This window comes from Sapajus apella, unplaced genomic scaffold (genome assembly GCF_009761245.1).
Source record: "Sapajus apella isolate SASKATOON/1434 unplaced genomic scaffold, GSC_monkey_1.0 scaffold58, whole genome shotgun sequence".
Lineage (NCBI taxonomy): Eukaryota > Metazoa > Chordata > Mammalia > Primates > Cebidae > Sapajus > Sapajus apella.
In genome coordinates, this window is record NW_022436998.1 from 876,188 (window position 1) to 881,876 (window position 5,689).

Sequence of the window (5,689 nt, forward strand, 5' to 3'; positions counted from 1 at the left end):
TGGTGTCTGATGCTAGCTCCAGGTAGAAAATGTCAGAACTGTGTTATAAGACACCCAGTTGGTATCAGGAGAGATGGAGAATAGATTTTTGGTGTGGAAAAACCCCACACATTTGGTGTCAGAAGTGTTTTGAGTGTAGAGAAAACAGTTTTTCTCTGTTAATATTCACATCCCTTCCATTTTGGCACTATCATCACACCCCACCAAGATGTCAGAACAGTCTCAGAGTTAAATTCTTTCATGGTAAAACGTTGCTGAACTATTTATGTCCATTCTTTTGTTAAACTGAGATATAATTCACATACCATAACATTTATTTCCTAGGTTGGGCACAGTATCTCACATCTATAATCCCAGCACTTTGAGAGGCTGAGGTGGAAGAATCACTTGAGCCCAGGAGTTTGAGTCTGCAGTGAGCTATGATTTGTGCCACTGTACTCCAGCTTGGGCGACAGAGTGAGACCCTCAATTTTTTTTCACTTTCTAAAGTGTATAGTTTAAAGTATACAATTTGTGCTCACTTCAGCTGCATATATACTAAAATTGGAATAATACATAGAAGATTAGCATGGCCCCTGTGCAAGGATGACATATAAATTTGTGAAGCATTCTGTATTTTTAAAAAAAACAAGAACAAAAAATAAAGCATACAATTCAGTGATTTTAGTGTATTCACAGAGTTGTGTAACCATCACCATAATCAATTTTAGAAAATGTACATCACCTCCCAAAACATGTAACCCTGTACATGGTGGCCATCACTCCACTCCCTCAGTTCCTCTCACATAGGCCCTGATAACTGCTAGTCTTCCTCTGTCTCTAAGGATTTGCCCATGCTGGACATTTCGTATAATGGGATCATAGAATATATGGCCTTTTGTGTCTGGCTTCTTTCACTTAGCGTAATGATTTCGAGGTTATCAGTGTTGTAACATGCATGGATATTTCATTTCTTTTTTATAACTGAATAATATTCCATTGTATGTGTATACCACGTTTTATTTATTCATCAGTTAATGGACATCTGGCTTGTTTACATTTTTTGGCTCTTATGAATAATGCTGTTATGAGCATTCAGATAAATTTTTTTTAATCCAAAAATAATTTTTTTTGAATGTATGTTTTCACTTCTCTTGGGTATATACCTAGTGGTGGATTGTTGGCTCATATAGTAACTCCAAGGTTTAGCATTTGGAGGACGTTCCAGGTGTTTCCTACAGGGGTTGTACCAATTTAAGTTCCTACCAGCAATGCTTAGGGCTTCAATTTCCCTCATCCTTGTCAACACTAGTTTTCTTTCTCTTTCCCTCCTTCCTTCCTTCCTTCCTTCCTTCCTTCCTTCCTTCCTTCCTTTCTTTCTTTTTCTTTCTTTCCTTCTTTCCTTCTTTCCTCTTTCTTTCTTTCTTTCTTTCTCTTTCTTTCTTTCTTTCTTTCTTTCTTTCTTCCTTTCTTTCTTTCTTTCTTTCTTTCTTTCTTTCTTTCTTTCTTTCTTTCTTCTTCTCTTTCTTTCTTTCTTTCTCTTTCTTCCTTTTCTTTCTTTCCAATTATCAATCCTAGTGGGTGAAGTGGTACCTTATAGTATATATATATATATATATACACATATATATTTAAAATAGAGACAGGAGTCTGGCAACGTTGACTAGGCTGGGCTTGAACTCCTGGCCTCAAGCAATCTTCCCACCTTGGCCTCCCAAAATGTTGGGATTATAGGCATGCGTCACCATGCCCGTCCTACACCTTATAGTACTGATGTGAATATTCCTAATAATATTGAGCATCTTTTCATGTGCTTATTGGCCATTTGTACATTTTCTTTAGAGAAATGCCATTTTTGAATTGTGTTGTCGGGTTTTCTGTTGTTGAATTTTAGTTCTCTATATATTCTGGTTATTAATCTCTTACTATATATGTGATTTGCAAATATTTTCTCCTATTCTATAGGTTGCTTTTTTACTCTATCGATACTGTCCTTTGATGCAAAAAAGTTTTTAATTCCAATTTATCTTTTTTTCTTACCTGTACCTGTGATATCATATCCAAGAAATCATTGCCAGACTCAGTGATGTGAAGCTTTTCCTCTACATTTTCTATGAGTTTTATAGTTTTAGGTCTTCTGTGTAGTTCTTTGATCCATTTTGAGTTAACTTTTATACATGGTGCAAGGTAAGGGTCCAACTTCATTCTTTGGCTTGTGAATATCCAGTTTCTCCAACACTGTTACTTCCCCATTGCCTTGGCATCCTTGTTAAAAATTATTTGATCATATATGTGAGGGTTTATTTGGGGGCTCTGTATTCTATTCCATTGGTCTTGATATCTGTCTTCATGTCTGTATCACAACATTTTGGTTATTATAGCTCTGTAGTAAGTTTTGAAATCAGAAATCTTTTAAAAATTATTTTGGCTATTCTGAGTTCCCTATTAATTTCTGCAAAAAAAGACAGTTTGAATTCTATAGAGATTGTACTTAATCTACAGACTGCTTTGCAAAAATATTGCCATTTGAACAATGCTAAGTCTTCCATTTTATGAATACAGGATGTCTTTCCATTCACATAGGTCTTTAACAATTTCAACAATGTTTTGTAATTTTCAATATATAAGTCTTGCATGTTGTTAAATTTATTCCTAAGTATTTGCTTCATTTTCATACTATCATAAATGGAATTTTTTCTTGATTTCATTTTTGGATTGTTAATGGTTGGTTATAGAAATACAACAAATCTTGTACATTGCAACCTTGCTGAAGTCATTTATTAATTCTAACGTGTTTTAGTGGATTCTTTAGGATTTTTTAGATATGAATACATCATCTGATAATAGAAATAGTTTTATCTCTTCTTTTCCTATCTGGATAACTTTTATTTATTTTTCTTGCCTAATTGCTCTGACTAGAACTGACAGTACATCTTTGTTTTGTTCTTGATCTTAAGTGGAAAGTTTTTGGTCTTTCACCAGTAGGTGTGATGTTAGCTGTGGATTTTGCATAGATGCACTTTATCAGGCTGGGAAAGTTCCTTTCTATTTCTATTTGGTTATTTTTTTCATAAAAGCATGTTGGATTTTGTGAAATGCTTTTTCTTTGTCCATTGAGATGGCCATGAGGTTTTTGGTCCTTTGTTCTAATATGATATACTGATTTTCATGTTTAACTCTACATTAATTTTTACTTGAATATATTACATGTTTAAGTATAGTCTAACTGAGAAGAGCTTTGTACAAGATCACAGACATTTACTGTCTATTTGCAATTCTGGCTCTAAGTTGGACCTACGTTTTGGACCAAAACAGATGGTAAACTGCAACATGACTGTAACCAAACGTCAAACCATAAACAATCTTGTATTTTGAAAAATTACGTTTGTTTTAAAGAAAGGAAATATATATATGTATATATTTAAAGTAATGTTGAAAATGCATCTTTTATTGTTGAGATGGTATCTCAATGTAGTTTTGATTTGCATTTCCCTAATGACCAGTGATGATGAGAATTTTTTCATGTTTGTTGGCCTCACGTATGTCTTCCTTTGAAAAGTGTCTGTTCATATCCTTCACCCACTTTTGAATGGGCTTGTTTTTTTTTTTTTTTTCTTGTGAATCTGTTTTAGTTCTTTGTAAATTCTGGATATTAGCCCTTTGTCAGATGGATAGATTGCAAAATTTTTTCCCATTCTGTTGGTTACTGGTTCACTCTAATGACTGTTTCTTTTGCTGTGCAGAAGCGGTGGAGTCTAATTAGGTCCCATTTGTCTATTTTGGCTTTTGTTGCCAATGCTGTTGGTGTTTTAGTCAAGAAGTCCTTGCCTATGCCTATGTCCTGAATGGTTTTGCCTAGGTTTTCTTCTAAGGTTCTTATGGTGTTAGGTCTTATGTTTAAGTCTTTAATCCTTCTGGAGTTAATTTTAGTGTGAGGTTTCAGGAAGGGATCCAGTTTCTGCTTTCTGCACATGGCTAGCCAGTTTTCCCAACACCATTTATTAAACAAGGAATCCTTTCTCCATTGCTTGTTTTTGTCAAGTCTGTCAAAGATCAGATGGTTGTAGATGTGTGGTGTTGCCTCCAAGACCTCTGTTCTATTCCATTGGTCTATATCTCTGTTTTGGTACCAGTACCATGCTGTTTTGATTACTGTAGCCTTGTAGTATAGTTTGAAGTCAGGTAGCATGATGCCTCCAGCTTTGTTCTTTTTGCTTAGAACTGACTTGGCTATATGGGCTCTCTTTTGGTTCCATATGAAGTTTAGGGTGGTTTTTTCCAGTTCTGTGGAGAAGGTCATCGGTAGCTTGATGGGGATAGCGTTGAATCGGTAAATTACTTTGGGCAGTATGGCCATTTTCATGATATCGATTCTTCCTAATCATGAGCATGGAAGGTTTCTCCATTTGTTTGTGTCCTCTCTTATTTCATTGAGCAGTGGTTTGCAACTCTTCTTGAAGAGGTCCTTTACGTTATTTGTTAGTTGTATTCCTAGGTATTTTATTCTCATTGTAGCAATTGTGAATGGCAGTTTGTTCTTGATTTGGCTCTCTTTAAGTCTGTTATTGGTGCATATGAATGTCTGGGATTTTTGCACATTGATTTTGTATCCTGAGACTCTGTTGAAGTTACTTATCAGTTTCTGGATATTTTGGGCTGAGATAAAGGGGCCTTCAAAATATACAATCATGTCATCTGCAAATAGAAAGTTTGACTTCCTCCCTTCCTAATTGAGTACCTTTATTTCTTTTTCTTGCCTGATTGCTCTGGATAGAACTTCCAATACTATATTGCATAGGAGTGCTGAGAGAGGGCATCATTGTCTAGTGCCAGATTTCAAAGGGAATGCTTCCAGTTTTTGCTCATTCAGTTCAATATTGGCTGTGGATTTGTCATAAATAGCTATTACCATTTTGAGGTACAGTCAATCAATACCTAGTTTATTGAGAATGTTAGCATAAAGTGCTGTTGAGTTTTGTCAAAGGCCTTCTCTGCATCTATTTAGATAATCATGTGGTTTTTGTCTTTGGTTCTGTTTATGTGGTGAATTACCTTAATAAACTTGTGTATGTTGGAGGAGGATCCAAGATGGCCATTTAGGAACAGCTCAGGATTGCAGCTCCCAGTGAAAGTGCAGAGGGTGAGTGGACACCGCATTTTTATTGCCCACAGACTAGGAAATTCCCAGGCAGAGGAGCTCCATGGTCACCAACGCGGCTGTTTCGGCCAGTGTGGCTGTGTCGGCCGGCGCTGCTGCTTTGCCCCGCACGGCTGCTTTGTCGGCGCCCCAGAGCAGCGGTTCTCCGTACAAAATACACCGGTTCGGGTGCACTTTTGGCTGGCGATTGGAGCCACGGGAAGTTGCCCATTCGCAAGTTCAAAAAGCGGACTGAGCAGAGAACCAGAACAATAGATTCCAGGGGGAAAAAAAAAAAAGCGCCACAAACCTCAGTGCCGCTGTTGAAGCCAGCGCAGTGAGTGGCCACAGGGGAACACAAACAGACCCCGGCGCCTCTGCAACAGGAGACTGGAACACCAACTTAAAAAAGGCTCTGAGGCAGGGAGCCAGGCGATCAGGCTCGGCTGGTCCCACCCCCACAAAAGAACAGCAACCGGAAAGTCTGGATTGAGACTTCCACAGCAAGCGAAGCTGAACACGGGAAGGTCCAGCTCTGTGGGGGAGGGGCGTCTGCCATTACCGAGGCAGCCA

The 5,689-nt window shown here is 37.5% G+C and overlaps 1 non-coding gene across 1 annotated transcript; it reads left to right on the plus strand.

Moving 5' to 3' along the window:
• Window positions 1-513: 513 nt before the first annotated feature.
• On the plus strand, window positions 514-620 carry LOC116528477. Its single transcript, XR_004259053.1, has one exon. It is a non-coding gene; the product is annotated as a U6 spliceosomal RNA (small nuclear RNA).
• The last annotated feature ends 5,069 nt before the right edge of the window (window positions 621-5,689 follow it).